This window comes from Marmota marmota, unplaced genomic scaffold (genome assembly GCF_001458135.2).
Source record: "Marmota marmota marmota unplaced genomic scaffold, marMar, whole genome shotgun sequence".
Taxonomy (NCBI): domain Eukaryota; kingdom Metazoa; phylum Chordata; class Mammalia; order Rodentia; family Sciuridae; genus Marmota; species Marmota marmota.
In genome coordinates, this window is record NW_026000019.1 from 6,006,186 (window position 1) to 6,028,954 (window position 22,769).

Below are 22,769 nucleotides of genomic sequence, written 5' to 3' on the forward strand. Positions count from 1 at the left end.
GTGATATTTTGATTCATGCGTATGCTGGAAAGTGATAAAATCAGGGTAAGTAGTGTATGCATAAACTTTTACCATTTCTTTACGTTTAACTTGCGTTGTTTTCTGTTGTATATTCGCTTATTTGCATTCATACAATTTTTCCCATTCCTGTCAGGTGTTCATACACTGATAATTTCCTCTGACCAATGTTGTACTGAATTTTCAAAGCTAACATTATCGAGTCTACCAACTATCCATTTATACTGTATATGTAAGGAGAGTACAGATGATCTGAGACACTTACACATAATCATTTCCTGGAATAATTCCAATATTATAACTTCTATTTTTTGTAGCTATATACAAATAAATCCCTCAATACTACCATTGTATTTCTACTGTTGTCAGGTCTTACTAGTTTTGTCTTCATTGTCAAATGTATGTGTGTGGTCCTGGGGATCTAACCCCAGTCTCACATTTATTAGGCAGTTTTTTTCTTGCTTAGACTGTATTTCTGACATTTCATGTTTGATATGTTCATCTTTCCTTTCACGATCTAGAGTTTGACCTATTTATGAATGTGTTAAAAATTCCAAAATGGGTAAAAATGAGTATTAAAAAAATAGCCGATTCCATTTACCACTTGATATTTTCAAATAAGTAAAATCTCTATAAAAGATTTGACTGTAGGTAATTCAGGAAAGCATAGCACTGTTGTTTGTAGCAAAGCAAACTGATAGTTTGTTCTCTCTGATTAAAATGCTTGAACATAACTTTAACTACCCTATCCTCTGCAAGCTCCCCTCTGCAGATTCAGGGAATTCACTTTGCTTTAATGTTAACATTAGTTCTATTGTTTCAGACATAAGACAATGATATACACATCCAGCTCTAATTAAGGTATCAGACAGAGTCATTGAAAACATTTTGTATAATCCAAAGGATACTATTTATAAAGTCATTTCAAATTCCCAATCACCTGGGCAGAATCAGTAAAATACTTAGAGGGAAGTGTTTCTTTAAAACAAGTAGAATAATAAAAGGGGTATAGTCAAGCAACTATTTTTTTTAAAAAAATAGCTATTAGAAAGGTTGTATTTACACTCCCACCTCAGGAAATTGCGATTTAAGAATTTAGAACAATGACTGCTGTAAGTTTTTAGCCACTACTCGTTGAGTTAGTAACAAGTATTAGGCAGAGTGCTATATAATTTACATTTGTTATTTCTTTTAATGCTGGTAAACATAACTCTAAACATCAAGAGTACCAATAAACTGAATGGAATAAATTCTATTAGAAAGATGAGTGGTGTCAGAGGACAGGTGGATGGATATGTGGCCTTTGGTTTTCTAAATATTCATACCACATTTTGTGATTCATTTCCAGCCTTTTATTGGTTGTTTCTCTCTTTCACTGTTTTTTTTTTCTTTGTTTGCTTGTTTGTTTTGTGGTCTTTTTTCATCAACTTTCTTCCTTCTAGATAATTAAATTTTACAGAAGTAAAAAAGGCAACCTAAATTTTACATAAGTAAAAAAATCCATTTTACCTAAATTAAATGCTATATCATTTATTTACTTTGTATTTTTAAAAAGCACCTTAGCTGCCCATTATGTACAGGAAGTATTATTATTCCTACTTTATAGAGGGAATAAAAAGAAATGTTTTTATTGGTTCAACATCACATGGATATATGTACATATACGTAATCACTGTTTGGTACTCAAGCATTTTGAAATTTTATTAAAAGAATTTATATAAACTTCCCTTTCAGTTTGATTATATCCCCAGAAAATTCTAACTCGAAAGGGAAATTTGTTTTTGTTATATAATTTATCAGCACAATACAGAACTAATAAATATCATATACAGCCTGTGGGAATTTCATCAAATTAAAGAATGCCGCAAAACATCTGTTTCATGTTTCAAATATAAACTAGGGTTTGAAAATCATTATTTTTAGAGGCAGACTTTAAAATTTTGCATTGATTTTTTCATGTGCGATTGTGAACAACCAGCAAGAAATAATTTTAGTAAAGCAGATATACTGGGTTTGACTTAAAACTGTGTTCTGTATAGGAGCATTTTTGAATATGTTTACTTATTATTCACATTTAACTTATAACCTATTTTATACAAATACTATTTTTCAAGTTATAAGATTATTAGTACTCACACTTAGCTTATAACTGTACTATACAAATAACATTTTTCATGTTATAAGATTATTAAATAATAAAATCAGTGAGTCATAATTTTTTGAGCAAATGCACAGACACATTGTAGTTAATGTCTATCTGCAAAGAAAAATAGGAAATAAACATATTAGTCTACAAAATAATACTAATTATAGTCCATAATAAATGGATTGAACCACAATGTTTATATAATGTATTTAGAATTCTTCTATTTATCTATTTTGTTTCATATATGTTAACCACATTTCATTTCTTTAAGAAAAAAAAATATAGCTTTCTGGAATTCAGTGAGAACTTTGAGAACATCTTAGCAATTAAAGTATTATCCAAATTGTTTGAATTCTAGTTTCTCATTTAGTGATAACGAACAATGTGCAATAAAAAATTCATATATATATATATATATATATATATATATATATATATTCATTTATTTAATTGCAATTTAACTTTTCTTATATTTAGGTTATTAGGATTTCCTTTAGTGCAAGGATAATGACATAACCTTAGTAGTATTCAATTATAACATGTAGACAATTAATGGAGGTAAGCTATTAATTTGCTAAAATCTAATTCATTCAATGAAAGTAATATTCAAATATAAGCACCTTAAGGTGAAACAAAACACATTTATATATAGTTGTGTTTCATTACTTTATTTAATTATATACATTAATATACTAATTATCCTTGTGGCTTTCTCCAGATGGAATTCTCTGAAACAGTTAACTAAAAGAATTTTGGATTTGAAATACCTTTTTTTATGATAAGATATTTTGAATCCTTTTTTCTATCTAATTGTAACAAGATTGAGAATAAAAGGAATGTACACAAATTAATATTTTTTATTTTTTCTTTAAAATTGGGAGTGTATTTAATTTAATTTCCCATGATATTAAGCATTTTTCCATATAAAAGTTAAAGATTAAAATAGGCCCTAATACCACCATCATTTATGTTTTATTTAGCCTAAAATTATTTTCATTTCCATTTTAAAAATGACACTTTTTAAGTAACATCTCCCAACTCAAATCCAGATAAATAAAGCAACAAAGAAAATATTAAGAATATTAATATTAATGTTTTCTTATCACTATGAATATGGTGTTTACAAATAACATAAAACATAAAGAGCGAGTACAGCCATTTAGTTAAATGTTTGGAGGTGTCCTCTGTACTTATATGTTTTATAACATTTATTTGGCTAGTAATCTTAAGAATCTCTTCCAATGTGGAAAGGGATATTGACCTTCAAGATCTAACCCATTTCTTACTAATAATCGAAAAAATAAGCTAATCAAATAGCAAATATTGCCTAATACCTACAATATTAAAACATTTATATCATTTATAATTTATTAGCATTTAAATATCCTATCATTATTTATTAAAATGTTAATATTTTGAGCAAAGAAAACTCCTTAATTTTAAATATATTTATAGAAAGTCATGATTTAAATTTCATATTCTCACAATTTATGTAGAAATATTGTTGGCATATTTTTACAGTTAAAATTCTTTATGGTATGTAAAATGTAAAATATATGAAGATTTACATTGTTTCGCACAATTAATATATCAAAAATGCAGAATGAATGAAAGGATAAGATGCTCTACCCCATTCATCAAACTACTCTTTTAAAAATAATTTTTAAGTGAAACTATTACTTTCAAAATTAATTCAAAAATTTTGATAGCAGAATATTAACTAGACAGTTAAGAAACTAGAATATATTAATATACTGTAAGAAACTAGAAACTTCAGCCATGACTAATTTCACCTACAACTACTAAGTCAGGAAAACGAGGTTGGGGAAATCTGACTCATTTCATGTATCTGGATATGAGTCATGCTGAATTGCTTTTTAGATTTTTATTATTTTTAGTTGAAAGATAAAGTTATGTGTATATATTAAGTGGAAGTTGATATTATGAAATATTTATACTGTGTGGAGTGACTAAATCTAGCTATTTAACGTATGCATTACCTCACATTGTATCAATTTTGGGGTGAGTAATGTCCCAAATATGTAAGAGACTCAACTGGAAACAAATGACCTAATTAAAATACTGGGAAAGAACCTGAATAGACATTTCCCAAAAGCAGTTATAAAAATGACCATCAGATATATGAAAATATGCTCAAAATCACTAATCATCATGAAAATGCAAATTAAAACCACAATGTAATATCACCTCAAACTATTAAAATGACTATTATCAAAAAGACAAAATATAGCAAGTATTGGCAGGGAAGGGGAGAAAATGGAAACTTTTTACATTTCTGGTTGGTACAGGACAGGTAATATCAAAAATATTATGGAGGTCCCTTCAAGAATTCAAAATAAATAATCATATGAACCAACAATGTCCCTACTGGCATATACCTGAAGGAAATGAAAATACTCTGTCAGATAACTGTATTGCTATATTTATTGCACTAATCTCCATAATAGCCAAGATATGGAAAAAATACAAGTGTTTATTAACTGATCAATGGGCAAAGAAAATATGGTATGTATATACAAAGGAATACTAGTTAGCCAAATAAAAGAAGAATATTTAGTCTTTTGTGACAACATAGAGGAACCCAGTGGACATTATGTAATGTCATACAGTTAGACAAGTACCACATGATATCACTGATATGTATAATTTAAAAAATAAAATTTCCTTGAAATAGACAGTGATGGTGCTTACTAGGGACTGGGGTGGTTTCAGGGAGGGTTTGGGGAGATGTTGGTCAAAGGATATAAATTTCAGATAGAGAGGAAGAATGATTATAAGATATCTATACTTCAACATGGTGACTATAGTTAACAATAGATTGTTGAAAAATCTTGAGAGTTGCATGTAAAATTTCCTCAATACAAAATGATAACAATGGGGGTCATGCTGAAAATTGATGGAAGCATTTCTTTTTGCCTCAAGATAGGTCTCTGAACAAGGTGACAGACTCTCTGATAGCTGAAATGCAGATGAAGGTCATTGCTATCATTCAGTGAACACCTTTAGAATTTAAAGGACCAATATGTCATAGGAAAAAGAATGTTAAATTTAGGTGTCTGAAAACTCAGATCATAAACTTAACAAATATTGAATTTGGCAAAATTTGGTATATATCTGAGGATCAGTTACCTCATATAACAATATTAGGATTTTATATGGGTTTTTAGGAAGTCTTCATTAAATAATATGTGAATTGTCTGAGACATAACAGTTATTCTTAAAATGTTATTATACTTAATTCAAAATTTTAACATTTTTATGATGAAACACTGAGCTATATTTTAATGTTAAGAAAATCATTTTATCATATTTAGAATATAATAATAAAATATATTTAATCTACATTCTTATATTTCCCAAATATCATTGCAGTGTGAGTCCAGGCGATGGACATGTGAAAAGGACTAGCCTCTCTAGCCTCTTATAAATGTCTATCTTCTTTAATGTCTATCTTCCTTAATCGATGATCATTCATATAAAAAACATTACATCATTCATATTGGAGATGTAACAATGGAAAGGCAAAACTATGCTGTGAGTTTTGGACACATCTTTAATTTGACAGCAGTTACCTAACTAGAAAGGAAGTTATTTACAATTGCAGCAATTGCTGTGGGTTAAAATGACATTGAAAATCCTACCTGTTGGCAAAACTTCATTGGCCTCAGTGTTACCATGTCACTGTAAACAACCCTGCTGGGATCAACTGTCATACCCCCGAGATAAATTGTTGTCTATAATATCACAAAAAAAGTAATGAGAAGAAAATATTTCCTGCTAGAAGAAGACTTTTCTAATCACTGTACCGAACTAAGTCTGCTGACAAGTACACTGTGGGAAGTTGCATGGAAACTGCACATCAGCAAAATCTCTTGGCAGGAAGTGGCTGGACATGTAGAAGTGCAATCACTGTCTTATTTATTTGCCACTCTTGGGAACACTAATATGAAAGTGACTAATATGGCATAATAGTTCCCAGAACCAATTAATTAATCATAGCATGCCATTAATAGGTACACTCCTTGGGGGAAATATTTCATGCTCAGGGAAATTAAACCATTTTATTATGATAAAGTTTCCCCAGTCAAAAGTGTTTCAACTTTACATTCTCACACTATTAACTGGGTGGGTATTTCCTAAGTGATGAATTTGTATCCCTAACAGATACAGATGATTTGGGGGGAGACAAATAAGTTCTTATGTGAAGTGAAATCAGACAATGGTTCTGTTTTTCTTTTTGTACTTGCCTTAACTGAAAATATATAGTGCACAGATCTCTTTTCTTAGATGAGATAAGTGAAGTTCAGAAAACTTAAGGAATTTTTAAACTGTAGCAGAGCAAACAGGATGTAATGTTTTGTTGATAGTACAAGTATTTAACTTAAAATCTCTTTAAATCACACAATTTTCTCTGTTTTCTTGATTATCAGACTTAAGAAATCAAATTTTAAAATTATGTAGGTTGCATTTGGCTACATGATCAAAGATAGTAAATAAGGACACATTCAAATGACTTTGGTATGCTTCATCAGGGTAATTTTAAGGACTATATTCTGAAACATATAGGCTTTAAAATGCTTAATGCATTTTCTGAACATGGATTTGATAAACATATTTAAGAGTTTAGTGTTCTCTCTGCAAAAATTATAGCTATGTGAAGTAATGCATATGCTAGTAAGATTCAGTAATTCCATAATGTATATGTACTTGGAATCATCATGTTGTACATGAAACATACATACAATTTTGTCAGTTAAAATAGAAAACAGAAAATTATGTGTTAGATAAAAATTACAAGTATTTGGTAAAAGCAAAGCAGTTACAAAAGAGCGCAGGCATTGCAATCCCAATACTTTTTAAGAATATACTTATATGTGTATTTATATCTTTAAACTAAAAGACTGAGCTGGCAAGGTGGCACATGCCTGTAATCCCAGCAGCCTGGGTGGCTGAGACAGAATAATCACAAGTTCAAAGCCATACTCAGCAACTGCAAGGCGGTAAGCAACTCAGTGAGACCCTGTATCTGAATAAAACACAAAATAGGGCTAGGATTGTGGCTTAGTGTTCTAGTACTCCTGAGTTCAACCCCAGCACAAAACAAAACAAAAAAATAATAAATACATTTTTTGGCAATGACTGCATCTTTTTTTTTTACCTTTATTTTATTTATTTTTATGTGGTGCTGAGGATCGAACCCAGTGCCTCACACATGCTAGGTGAGTGCTCTACCAATGAGCCAGAACCCCATCCCTATAATTGTGTTTATCTATGATCATGGAATGCTTTTAATTTTCTTCTTTAATACATTTTAATAATAATTGAATATTTCTTTTTCTTTTATAAATTTCTCAATTTTCCAAAGAGAAAATTATGACAAATTCAACTTTCTTTCTGAACCTAATTAAATATCTGCTTTCTATTTCCAATAAATGGGGAGGAGGTCCCATAATGTAGTTGAAAGGTTTGAAGTTTGGTCCACTAGTTTATAGCTTTTCTTTATTACAAAACTGTTGGTCGTTTTTCCTTCATTAGGTTTATGAATAAAAATATCATGTTTTCTTAAAACCATACAGACACACAGTGAAAGCTTTTCAAGAGTTGGTCTTAATCCACACTATTTCAATTATTTGATAGAAATATTAAATATTCATACAAGTCTAGAAAGCACTCTAGAATTATTTTTTGTTTTCTCTTTCCAGGGACATGTGTCATCATGATGCAATCAATTTTTCCCCATGCGTAGTGAAATATGTCACTACTCCAGATAGTGTCCAGTATTCCCAACTTCACTCATGAGGTAACATTTTAAAGCTAAAAATTGCTTACTTTTTAGGTTTTTTTTTCTGTTCTTACCTTCGAAGTGAGCATGTTTTCTTATTTTTCTGTGAAACTCACACTACAGATGATGAAGGGTCCTGGTCATTTGTTTCCAATCTATCCTTTGAAAATACTAAATTAGACATAATTATTTTATTCTTATGTTTTTTAAAAACTATTTATTAACTTCTATTTATTAATTTCCTTAATCTTTAATCTGAGCTTTCCTAATACTTTATGGTGTCAATGTTCTAAATGAACATTACAACCTTTTAATACACAATAGAAGTACTAATTCTCTTGGATTTTCTTTTATGGCCATTTGGATATATCTTAGTTTTCCCACTGGTAGTTAGTTGTGAAACTTTATGAACACAATTACTGACACAAATTCCATTATCTTACCATTTAGGTAGCCTTGCATTCCTGTGTGTGTGTGTGTGTGTGTGTGTGTGTGCCTGTGTGCATACCCATATGCATGTGTGTTTGTGTGAATATGAAATTTTTTTGCTTGGAGACAAATCTCTTGTTTTCAGTACAAATTTACTAAGTTATAGTATCTTACCAGCTCGATCCTCTCTTTTAACTTAGTCTATAACATTTTGTGGAGGTTCCACTTCTGTCAAATCAATACCTGTGACCAGTAGATTCAAATGTTCCCTAGTAAATGCTGAAAACTGAAAATAGTTTGCAGAATAATTCTAAAACACCACTGTGATAAAATCCATAGAATAGAGGAAGGAGAAATTCTGAATATGGAACTAAACTTGGTTTTAGAAGTGTATTATTATTCTTTGGACAGGAACTAGAGTAGCTAAATAAATGATCCTATCTCAATTCCTTGGAATCCTACCTAGAGGGACAATATAACTTATTGTCTGAATAGGACACTTTGAGATTCAGAAAATCAATGTTATTAACTATGTCACATTGCAGGCATATATGCAAGTCTTTCATACTGTCTTTGAACATAATGTCATTCTATTGACACTTTAACAGTAAACCACAGTTAAACCACAAGCTCAGTTTCAAAGTTTCAGACTTACTATTGCATAGTTTTGTTCACCAGGCACATGCTGACTATTTTTTATAAAATTTAATCTAACAAAATGGCAAAAAAAATTGATACTTGTCCTTTCAGGGAGCACAGTTTGTAAGTTGACTGTAACAAAATGTTAATTTTCTTTTCAAAATGATTAAATGTCGAGCAAACAAATAATAAAATCACAATAATATATTAGGAATAAGAATATTGAACCTATACAGGAGCAGAATTTAATGTTATTTACAATATGAAAATTGAACTGATACAATAATGACATTCATAATATTGTACTTATAGGATTTTTAAATAAACTATTCAAAATGGGATAATAATTAGTACCTTACATAAACAAGCAACATTTATTTATTTGTAGTTATCTATGGTTATAAACAGTCCAAATATTAACAAATATGTATATATAAATTAATCCTGATTGTTCGTATTTTGACAAACATAGCCATTAATGACTAAAAGTCTTGGAGACCAATTTTGATCAATTGTTGCTAATTTTGTATTAGGGTTTTTCCTGAGAGCCAAACCCAATAAGAGAAAAATAACATAAATACACACATACAGAATATAGGTATATACACAATGACAGAGATCGATTCACTGACTTGAAGACTGGGAGCTGGAAGGATTACTTCTCACTCCTATTAGTCACTTTACTGCCTCTCAATCATTTATATTGCCATGCAAATAGAAGAGCCTTGCTGATAAGCGCTGCCATTATCTTAATGCAGGAGTAAAGAATGAAGCAAATTGCATTGTTTCTCTAACTTCTGCCTAAAAGCTAAATATAGAAAAGCACATCATTGTATTGAGAAAGCAAGTCACAAAGCAAGGTGACTGGCTGAAATGGCTAGTAAACTCATATCCTACACTTCAAAGTATAGGAGCAGTTCCAATCAGTACTTTCAGATGTGTTACTTGTCCTTGTCCTTTTCACAAATTTGAGCATGCTTTCTACTCACTGGATTTCCTCTCCACAAATTGTGGAACTAGTACTGCCCATTGATGCACAGCTCAAAACGTGTTGACTCTGATCATCTTCCCCTGAATGTTTGTTTTCTATGTATGTTCATATGTATGTGTGTGTATGCATACATATTTTTTTTTTGCTTTCTGCATTCTGTAATCTTTTATAATCTTTGTCTCTCTTCATGCATTCCTTTTTTTATCATAACCCGTCTTTCATTCCTAAACAGAACAAAAATTGCTCATTCATTGATTGAACTGGGTCTTCTCTAATTATTCTATCCCAAGAATGGATTTAATTTTTTATTTAATTTTTTATTTTTTTAATTTTTTTAAAGAGAGAGGGAGAGAGAGAGAGAATTCTTAATATTTATTTTTTAGTTTTCAGCAGACACAACATCTTTGTTTGTATGTGGTGCTGAGGATCGAACCCGGGCCACACTCATGCCCGGTGAGCGCACTACTGCTTGAGCCACATCTCCAGCCCTGGATTTAATTTTTTTTAAAAAAATATTTTTTAGTTGTAGATGGACACAATACCTTTATTTTATTTATTTATTTATTTTTATGTGGTGCTGAGCATCAAACCCAATAACTTACATGTACAAGGCAAACACTCTTCCATTGAGCTACAACCCCAGCCCTTGGATTTAATTTTTGACTGTTGTGTCTCCAATCATTTATTGGCTCCACTAATAGATTATGTAATCCTCAAAACCAGGGCCAATATTTTGTTTGTTCATTGCATATTTGCTTCATCAGCTTTATAATCAGTGCAATGTTCTGCGACTGATGCAGTGCCTGAAATGTGGAACATAATAAATGTTTGTTTGAATTCAACTGTATTTCAGGAAACATCTTTCAAATTATTGTAGATTAGCTATGGTCAAGTTATTACTTTTGTATCAGATTTTCTGTACTTCATGGGAGCTTATCTACTATATGATCATTTTCTATTTTCGTATAAGACCAAACATTAGAAAATTAGAATATATATTGCAATGTTATTTTTGTTTATATATAATATCTTAATGATCAGAATGATTATGAAATATTAACCATTATGTCATGATAGATGGTAGACACTATAGTTAGAATTACTGTGCATATGAAAAAATTCTTTATGGTCAGAATATTTATGTATTTCAATGACTCATTTTATTTAATGTGATAGCTTTCTTTTTTAGTGATAATTGTATTTTCATGGTCATTTCTGCTTTTTCTTGTAACTAACTGCCGCAGTCCGGCTGCAGCAAAATAACCGGGGGGTGACGAATAACTTGTGTACGTTGATACAGCAGGAGTGGGAGCCGTTTATTGCAGGACAGGAGCAGTATTTATACATTCCACACAGCTTATCTAATTAGCATAAACTAGATACATCAGTCAACCAATCAGGAATCTCTACACCTAATGGCTCGGTTTTGTTACTTCTCAAACCACTCCCTCTGACATTTTGCCAGGCACCATCCAGACTTGTTTACGAACTTTAACATTCCCCTGGCAAAATGCCAGGTGTTATTTTGACTTGTTTACAGACTCTAACATTTCCCCCTTTTGTTTAATTTAAATAATGACCATAGTGGTTTTTACAGAAACACCATAAATAACCTGCTACAAACAGAAAGGGAGGATACAAAATGCCACAATACCAAGCCACTTGATGGCTCCATGCAAGAAGCCCTTGGAAAAATTATACCAGCAATGACACTGTTAGCAAAGATACCGAGTTACAATTTGTTGTACATTACAGTTTGTTGTCTCAGTCCAGGTAAAGCAGTGTCTCAATAGATTAACTCACAGTCCAGGTAAATCACAGTCCAGGTAAGTTCTGCAGGCAGCTAGCTTAAATCACAGTCCAGGTAAGTTCTGCAGGCAGCTAGCTTGATCCGAAGTCTCGTCTGTTTCTCAGCCAAAGTCTTGTCCGGTTTTCAGCAACACTGGAAATTCTTCCACCTTGGTCTTTACCGGCACTGGGACGAAGGCAGGAACTCCGGATGGCTAAAGAAAATCCTGTAGCATTCTACTAAGAAAACAACCTTCTGAACAATTTAGTACATTATCTCAAGGTTTTTTTGCATTTGAAATAAGCATTAATAGTGCTCATTACTCATCAGCTTCCAGGTGTGGGAGAACCATTGTAGCTTAGTTATTGGCATTGAAAATGACCAAACATCAGGGACACCAGTAGCGTCTTCTGCTGGCTGTAGTGCCTGGGCAGCCCCAGATGGCCCTGGGGAGTGTCCCGGACTCAAACTGCTACTGGGCACAGGGAGCAAGAGCCTGCGAGACTGTGCCTCCAGGTCAGGTCTAGATTTGGGCTCGCGGCAGTGGAAGAGCCAGCTCCCCGGCCAGGAGGCGGGGAAGGGCCAGTCGCCGCCGCCTCTTGGAAAATCCTTGCTGCGCTGTGACCGGCTTGCACACTCGGCAGCCGCCTCTCTGCTTCACGCACCCTCCGGTAACGAAAAGTATTTAGTAATAGCCTTTTGTTGAAACTTTTTTCCTGATAATCCTTCCTCTTCTGAACTTTCTTTTTCTTTCTGACTAGAGTTCCTGGGCTTCCATCAACACATGCCCTAACTATTCTTGGTTCCACTGGGGTGTCTTCTTCCCTTAGTAATTTACTTCTCACCCCTTCCATATTTTCATCACAAAGACAATACAATACACTGAGACAAAACAAGACACAAACATACTGTATCAATCTTCTCCATTTTCTCGAAATGGTCATTTTTCCTCTCGCCCTATCTGCCTAGGGACGAGCAGATTTGCTCCCGTCCTATCTATGGACGAGCAGCTTTTTTTCGTCACTTACCCCCGAGTGTCCCGGGGCTCCCCGTAACGGGCCACCATCTGTCGCAGTCCGGCTGCAGCAAAATAACCAGGGGGTGACGAATAACTTGTGTACGTTGATACAGCAGGAGTGGGAGCCGTTTATTGCAGGACAGGAGCAGTATTTATACATTCCACACAGCTTATCTAATTAGCATAAACTAGATACATCAGTCAACCAATCAGGAATCTCTACACCTAATGGCTCGGTTTTGTTACTTCTCAAACCACTCCCTCTGACATTTTGCCAGGCACCATCCAGACTTGTTTACGAACTTTAACATTCCCCTGGCAAAATGCCAGGTGTTATTTTGACTTGTTTACAGACTCTAACAACTAACCCTGCAGTAAATCAGCCTTTTCTTCACCAGTCAAAACAAAACTTCAAAGAAAAACTGAGATGTGAAATTTGGCTCAAGGAAAAATTGATTTTTGTGGAGAGAATTCATAGCATACAACTATGCAACATTTTATACATAGGTGCCATTCTGATATTTCTCCAGAATTATGTCTTTTTCAACTCCCTTCTCTCTTTCTCCAGGATTCTCCTGGTCTCTGATGGGAAGAACATTTCATAATGGTCAAGAAGGTTTAGGAGTAACAGACCAGTGTTGGAATTCTGGAGCTGCCACTTGCTCTGAATAAGTTGTTTGACCGCTATTAACCCTCATAATGAAATTTACACCAGAATATTAAAATGACAAGTAAAGAAAATGTTTGCAATGTGTTTGGTATAGCACGTAGCTCACTCTACGGATTGTAACAAGTGACAAAAGGTAGACTGAGAACAACAGAAAGGAGAAATTCTTAGCTGATTTCACACAACTTCTGTTTCCATCATCCTTACTTAAATGATATGAAACATACAATGTACTAAAAATGAGTTTTTAGATATGATCCCAGGTTACCTTGTGACCAACTTGCCATCCCTAGTTCCTCTGCTACAGTTGCAACAGACAGCTTTCTAAAGTAAGCACTCAAAATCCTGGCTCCCACCTTTCTTCTAGATTCTCTTCCTTCTGAGGTTATTATCATATTTCTTTTCTAGGAGCATCCCAGAAAATACACTAGCCTTCATAATTATCTTTTTAACCTGATTTATATGTGAAGGTGATTTCGGTCAGTGCATTAACTAGTAGGAGATTTCAGGGACCATTTATATTCACGTGCACTCATTAGTAGATGTGGCTGTGACAAGTGGTTTACTAAACATAGGCTCATGCAAAATTTTTAGGTGCTTCAGTGTTATTGTTAATCAGTGCTGATTTTACACATTCCTGCATAATGTTCTGCAATTTTTTTACTGTCATAAAGAAATGCAAATAAGTTAGCATACACAAAATTTTAAAGACTTTTATGATGCTTCTAGGCTTTGGAAAAAAACATTTCTTGAATTTTTAGCCAGTTTAGAAACTATTTGGTAGGCAAAGCATATGATGCCTTTTATAATGATGTAATGTCTTTTAAGAATAAATGATAAACAAACACAAATGCTCATCAGTTTTCAAACTGTGATTTTCTATGCATTTATAAGCAGCCCATGAAAGACTATAAGGGATACCTTGGAGCAGAACTTCAAGATGATTTTGACATTAGACATTCCTATTAGACATTCCTATAAATAAATGACCAAAAGGATGAGTGTACTTCCATTACCTTTATTAACTATTTTCTTGATATCAAATACTCTTTCATTTAGATGAGTATTGCAGTTCTATAATCTACAGAATAATCTTGAAATAAAGATTTGGGAAAACCTGCCCTTTTTTTTTATAGGTCCAGGTACTGATCTTGCAGAGATTGGGGAGTAAACATTGGATTCAAAACTAGGAAGTTTTGCTGGGCATGGTGGTGTACTCCTGTAATCCTAGAAACTTAGGGGGCTGAGGCAGGAGGATCACGAGTTCAAAGCCAGCCTCGGCAATAACAAAGTGCTAAGCAACTCAGTGAGTTGCAACCCTGTCTATAAATAAAATGCAAGAAATAAGGCTGGGGATGTGGCTCAGTGATTGAATGCCCCTGAATTCAATCCCTGGTAACTGCTCACCACTGCCACCGCGCCCCCCCCCCAAAAAAAAATCCCTAGTTTCATGGAATATACATTATAGTGGAAGACTAAAGCAATAAACTACATATTAGGAAAATATACAGTATGTCAGATGGTTCTATAGGGCAAGTTGAAGTAGGGAAATCAAATTGGGATAACTTAGGGAGGCAAAATGGGATTATAGGTCTAAGGAAAGCATGAGTTTAATGAAATATTTGGGAAAAAAATATGAATAAAGTAAATCAGTGAGATGTGATTATCTACAAAAAGAGCATTGCATTAATTGGACAAAATTTTAAGACAACTTCTCTAGAAGACTTGCAAAAGAGGAAGTCTGGAATGAGCAAATGAAGAGAAAATCTTAAGAGGAGGGGCAGAGAGGTAAACAGACATGGGCTGTTTCATATGGTGTGGGATCCTAGGAGTCACTCTGAGGATCTTGGATTTAATATTGATCAAGAATGAAATCCAGAAGGGAGTACTGAGCAGAAGACTCTCATGATCACTTTGTTGTAATTGATGAGGTGGGCTGCTGTGAAAGTATGAAATATGAAATAATCCAAGTGAGAGATGGCAGTGGTTTGATGCACAAAGAGTTGCTAATTTCTAGATAATTTTGCATTAATAAGATTTTCCAAAAGATTGATTGTTGGATGCTGAAGAATATGGACCATTCATGACTCTAAAGCTATTAGATACAACAACTGGAAAGGTGGATTTACCTTTAGTAAAATGGGGGGTGATGTAAATGAAGATTTCTGACAGTTTCATACATATTAAATTTAAGGGATTCATTAAATATTTAATTTTTATGTTGAGTAGAAGTTTGGATATATGAATATGGAAATCTGGGGAGAGTTTTGGCCTGGAGATTTAAAAAAATGAAAATTATTGTCAGACCCTTTTCCATACTTATTCAGATTCATGAATGTAGACAAAAATCTAACAGAGTAGTTGGGCTTAATTGAGGCTGCAGTTTTTGCAATACAGTTTAACAGAGCAAGATAAAGACAAAGACAAAAGTGTTGAAGTTGTGTAAGGTATTGTGGGAAGTAAAAAGTTGATAGAAACCATACATCAGTGTTCCTATTGTGCTTTGTTGCCAACTATATTATTTGGGTGGATAACAAAATCTCAGCATATCAAACAGAAAAGATAATCAAATAGCATTGAATTTTCACTGATTAAAAAGAAACTATATTTAAAATTGTTGCCTCATATAAAAAAGTTAAAGAAATACAAGTAAATTATAATAATTATGCTTAAATCTTCAGAAAACGATTTTATAATTATTCCCTATCAGCACATTTTTATAGCTTTTGAAAGTTACGAATAATAGTTACACCCACCAAAGGTTGTGGAAATGATGGAACTGAGACTTAAAAATGAGAAAGGAGATAAACAATTTGGTTTTCCCAAGAACTTAATTGTTCTGTTTCATAACTGGAAGAGTACAGGCAGAGAATGAGAGCAATTTACAAGAATTCTTGAATTTACAGAGAACAATCTGAGTTATAAAATGACGTGTGGCTTACCCATCTCTTCCAGATCTTACTTATGAGTCTTGCCCTTATCAAGTCAGTTTTCTAACATGAAATATTTTATGGGATTTCTCAGTAGGATATTAGTTTCTTCTAAGAAACAAGTTTAGATCCACATAATACAATACTATCAAGAATTTCTATTAATATTTTTTCCTCCTTAGTTATTTTTAAAGAAGACTTAGAGGTGTAAAGATTATATAAATACAAACAATTTGCATCCATGTCTCCAATGAAGGATGTATATTTTATCTGGATCATTTTGTCAAGAATACAGAAAGACAAATTTCAAAAGGAAAAGGTATTTTTAGTCTGAGGGGAATGGATTTTGAACTATAGTCTTTCATCCACCTGATAACTATTGTTTCCAAAATATTTTAGAATGTCTTTGATAACTTTTTAAGCTTCATATCTGATGTATTTGATTTGTAAAAATAATAGTATTATATCTAGGAAGATATAAAATATTATATTATATTATAGATATATTCAATTCAAAATTTGAGTTGTAGGTCTGTTGATTTTTTCATTTTATTTTTTCATTACTGAAATGCATATTAACAAAGGCATGCAAAATTTTTGAATCCTCTGAAGCAAAGCACAGTAATCAATTTTCAAGTAGTGTTCTAAATTTCCATTTAAACAATCTACTGTAATGCCATCATACCTTTGAAAAAAATGTAAGGGCTTGTAAATAGTTTTGAAATTATTACAATTATTTAAGAGTAATAATAAGTCAGACAATAAAAATTTCTCCAATTAATATGTAGTCAGCAATTAGAGAAAGAGGAGAAATATTTTCTGGTGACATTACTCTGTTAGGATTGCCACTTGTCTCTCTAAACACCCTCTTCCAGTAAAATGACCTCATGGAAATTCCTATGAAGTGCTAGCCATCCTTTACTGTCAAATACTCTGGCAAGTTAATAGAATATTATATTGAGTAGGTCAATTCCATATAAAAGAAAAATACATATAAAATAAAACTGTACTTTTTCTTTTCATCTATGAACTTGGAAGATATTAAAGCAAGAAAAGTAACTTCCCAAAACACAAATTGCCATCTAATGGGGGGAAAAAAGCCAATTAGTATAATACTCCGTCTGGGGGAAAAGAGAAAAGCCTAATTTAGTAATCTTCAAAAGACGTTTTTCAACAGGTTTCTAATTAATCACTGCAAACTTCTCATTAATGAGTTCCTATTTCAGTTCAGGGGAAGGTAGTTAAACATATTTAGCCACAGAAATAATTAAACTTGAAAGTCCAAGATGAAATTTTCTGCAATAATGTTATTATTGTTGTAATTGTGACAATGGCAAGTTGTCAGTTCATTTAGACTATGAAAACAATTTTTCTTAAAATGATTTTCATTTTTCCATAGTAAACATCATTATAGTAAAAATCATTAATGTATTATAATATAGATCAACTCAATTGTATACAATTCTCATTTAAAGAAATGTCTGATTTCCATAAGTAATAACAGATGTCATAAATTTATTTTCTAAGAATTAATCAGAATGTACAAAATTTTCCTAGTGATTAAAAATCTAATATGTAAGCATAAATATGGACCTAGTTCCTATGCGGAAGAGAAGGATTCTAATAAAAAAATAACGATCAACTATCATTTTCATATCAATGTCTGAGTACTTCACAAATTATAGGATTTTCTACTTCTGTAGTAAATAGTGTCCATATTTGAATTTTTTCAGATAATATCATGAAAAAGTACTATCAAAATATATCTTTTCTCTTAAAAAATATATCTATGAAAGTTCATCTATATTGAGAAACATTTTGTACATGTCTGTGAATAACATATTTATGTCATTTAATAGTTTTTGATTATAATTTAACTTACACTTGAAGTAATATAAATAATTAATACCCAAAGAAGTAAGAGACTAAATATTTACATGTTAAACAAATCATAGTGTATATCAGAATGAAGAATTTAAAGCAAACCTTAAGGAAATAATAAAAGTAAAGAGAATATACCAAATGCTAACAAAGCTTGAATTACTATAAGAACATTCTCGTTATCTAAGTTTATATAGCTCAAATTTATATACATCTTGTTGCATAACGTGATTCTTTTCTTTCTCAGAGTTACTTTATCTTACTTCAGTAATTACATAATTTCTTATGTGATTACTTTCGTGATTTTATAATTATACTTGGAAACATACACTATTTGTGTAAATTAGGGTGGCTTCTAAGGCCACAGGTCAGAGCAGGATCTCTAGTTAATCCCTCATGCTCTCACTTGGCAAAACTACTAGTTTCTATCACTACCTTTCTTCTCATTCTGACTACTTCAGAGTTATTATCATCCACAGATAATATCTATGTGATTCTCCTAAAGTATGTGAACAGCAAAATTTTACAACTGCCGCAAAAAATTTGAATGTGAAATTAATATTATAAGATCTCTTACAATTAATTAAGAGCTATTATTCACTGTATATACTAAAGTCTCAACTAAAATTTTTATTCTTAAATATAGTTACAGATTTCTGAAAGACAACAAAGGGATATATACTTAATATTGATTTTGACTCAAATTATATGATCAGTTTTGGCAGAAACACCAATATATCAATCTCTAATAACAGTACGGAAATTTATAATTCTATGAATAGGGCTGCAAAAACAAATATCATCAAGTAAACTGTTTGATCAGTAACTGAAAATTCTGTGGTAGTACTACAAATGGTAGTATGTGGTAGTATGTTGCATATATTTAACTATGGTGAAATAATTTAAAGAAAAGTGCTGGTAGAGACATAGAGTCAAATTTTCCTGATTAAGGATTCTATGTCTGATTGAGTTTTCTATTTTTAATTTCATGAGAAAGTAGGAATCTCTTTAAATCTTTTAATAAATATTACTTTGACACGACAGTATATATGAGCTGTTCAGAATAAAGTTCACTCAAATTTGCAAATAAGAACAAAAATGGTAGCAGAATTAAGTTAAAATTTAAATGTTGTATAACACGTAAAAAAACAAACCATATTGTTTAATTAGACTTCGTTAAAACAGCCTTGAGAATATTGATCCTTTGTATTTAGCACCACCAGATCTCAAAGAACTCAGTTTTACAAAGTTGATCGAATACTGAATTATGTCCACTTACCAGAGTTATGAAATTAGTTGATGTGGTAATGCAGTGTATTATAGTTCTCCAGTAGAACAGAACGGATAGAATAAATATGAAATTAAAAATACATTTAATTATATGAATTTATACATAATTTATTAGATTGATATACCTAATCAGAGTTTGGATAGCACAACAGTGCCTATCTGTAGGCTGGAGAGCTGGAAAAACAGAAACTGCTCAGTTAAAATATCTGGAAGCCTCAGAACAAGAGGGACTATGATGCAACCCTAGCTGAAGGCTGAAAGCCTGGCTGCTCCCTAGAGATTCATTGGTGCAAGTCTGCATTGAAAGGCTGAAGAATCTGTATCCAAAGTCCGTAGGAAAAAAGACAGCAGCAAAAACAAATGCACCAGCTCAAAAAGAGTCAAGCTTGTGCGTGTTTGAGCTTCCCCATTCTGCTTTTTGTTCCTCCTGGGACCCCAGTAGGGAGGCTTGCCCTGGGCTCAGGTTGATGATCCATGTGCCAATCTTCTCTGGAAATGCCCCCACATACATACCCAGAAGAGGGTTTTACCAATTTTCTGAGCATCTCTCCAGTTCATGTAAGTAGACAAGCAAGGCTGGTTATCTCATGAAGTATTAAAGACCAAATGAAATAAGGAATTATTTCTTATTACTAAGTAATTTATCAAATATCTAGATTGATTTCTAGATAATTTAGTTGGTTAGAGAAATATGAATGAAAAATAAAAATATGATAAACTTTTGGTAAAAATCAATACCATAATCAATTTTAAAGGATGATGAATATGTTTTATACTATAGAAAACGCTTTTGTAAATTGTAAAGAACATTTATATGTCAGGTGATAATTATGTAAAAATATTTTTAGAAATTGAACTTGATTCAGTTGTCACCAAATATTCTAGAAATGCTTATCTTTGGTGAGAAAAGTACAAATGACTTTTCCATTATATTTCCATGTACTGACTACTGTCATAGGCAGAACTCTAATATGGTACCTAGTACATTTTGCCACCTCCTGAAATGTTCTGCCTATATAACCTCTGGGACTATAAACTTTTTGAATTTTATTTCCAACGTTAAATTATGTTAGATGACACAATTGATTTTGAATTCTCTAATTGTTAAAAGAGTCAATCTGAGATTCAAAACTTTGAGAAGAAGCCACTTGGCAAGGAACGCAGAAGAACTTTAGGGACTGAGAGTTGTCCTCTGCTGACAGATAGCCAAGAAAAGACTATTTTTACTATCACAAGGAAGAGAATTTTTCAAAGAAGAATGTCTTTAGCCCAGATTTTTTCCTCAGACCCTCCAGAAAAAAAAATGCAGTCTAACTAATACCTTCATTTATTTTAGGTTTATGATATTTTCAACTGATAATTCAGCCTTACCACACTGGACAGACAGATGATTAATTTGTATGGAGTAAGTATGTAATTACTTAAGTTTGTGGTCATTTTTTCAGCATTACTAGAAAACTTATACTACTTTATGTTTAAAAATAGAGATATTTCTCTTCTAATTGATAAAAGCATTTTTAACTTAATGCTTACATAAACAATCCAATTCTAACATCTAATAAATAAAATTATAATTTCACAAATAAAGATTACATATATATATATATATATATATATATATATATATAGAGAGAGAGAGAGAGAGAGAGAGAGAGAGAGAGAGAGAGACTGTCCTGCCAAACACATAAGCACATTTCTTTATTATTTTTTGTCCTCAGTTAACAAGTAAAGTTTTCCTCAGGTCTAATAACATGCAATTTTGTACTTGATACAAGCAGCATAAATAGATATCAATTAAGCAGTGCTTTCTAAGGTAAAAGAAACAAATAATTCAAGAAAAATTTCTTGTAGGAGTTGAAACACGATCACCAATTAACTTCTAAGGATTAAAATTTTATCTTTATTTTGCAGGAGTACAAAAACAAATCACAATTGTCTTCTAAAATAATAAACAGAACTTGCTAAAACTTCAGATAAGGATATCACCATGCATTGATAAGAAATTAATCAAAAGATAAGGAAAAATATGCGTTTCAGGTGTCTGTAAAATAAAAGCTATCAAATGAGATAGACATTGGTAACTCAAAGATCAACAATCACTCAGAGCAAATCTGTGAGATATTTCAAAAGAATAATTTATTCTGAACAACTGTTGTTCAACATAATATATAATTTGTCATCATCACATGTCTCACAATCTGATGCTATTCTAGCTTTTTAATCATAAAATATTTCCTAAGAAGGTGAAATTGTCTTAGTAAGCAGTGAAACAGTCTAGATTAGATTATTTTAAAATGTGGATGTGATAGTGACATAAATTTAGTAATGGTAAAAAAAACAATAAATTAACACATTCATATATACTCATTGTTTGAGAACTTAGAGCATACAAACATAGGACTAAAGAGACTGTTTTATATTTCATGTCATATAGTAAACTTTAAAAACTACCAAAAGTAATCAAAAACTATGATCTCTGCATGATATATATATATATATATATATATATATATATATATATATACACATACACACACACACACACATATACATATATTTATTTATTTATTTATTTTTTGGTTAGGGGGTGTACTGGGAATTGATCTCAGGGGAGTTTGTTGCTAAGCACCTCACCATTGCTGAGACTGTCTTTGAACTTGCGATCCTCCTGCCTCAGTCTCCCAAGCCACTGGGATTACAGGCATGTGCCACTGTGCCCGGCTGACTCATATATTTATAAGGGGATGATCCTTCGAAGATAATTTGCACTTAAACAAAGAGTCTATGTGTAATTTACATAAAACACATACACATGTAGATTAAACCTATAATTGTTCATTACTATATAGTATCCATCATATAAAATATTAGAAAAAAAGATTTATGAAGATAAGAAATTAATTTCATATTATATAATTCACATACCTTCCATATTAAACATTTTTACACAATGCTAAAATATTTTATTTTTATACAAATAATACTGTCAAAAATAACCTCATATGATAATTTGCATGAAATTTATGTTTTCTTTATTTCAAAATATAATTCTACTGCATATTTTCTAGGTTACATAAGGCAATCACACCTATGGTTAATTGGTATTTAATCTTTACAGGTAATTAAGTTATGTTAATTTGTTTTAGAATAGTAAAAACAAACAAAAAA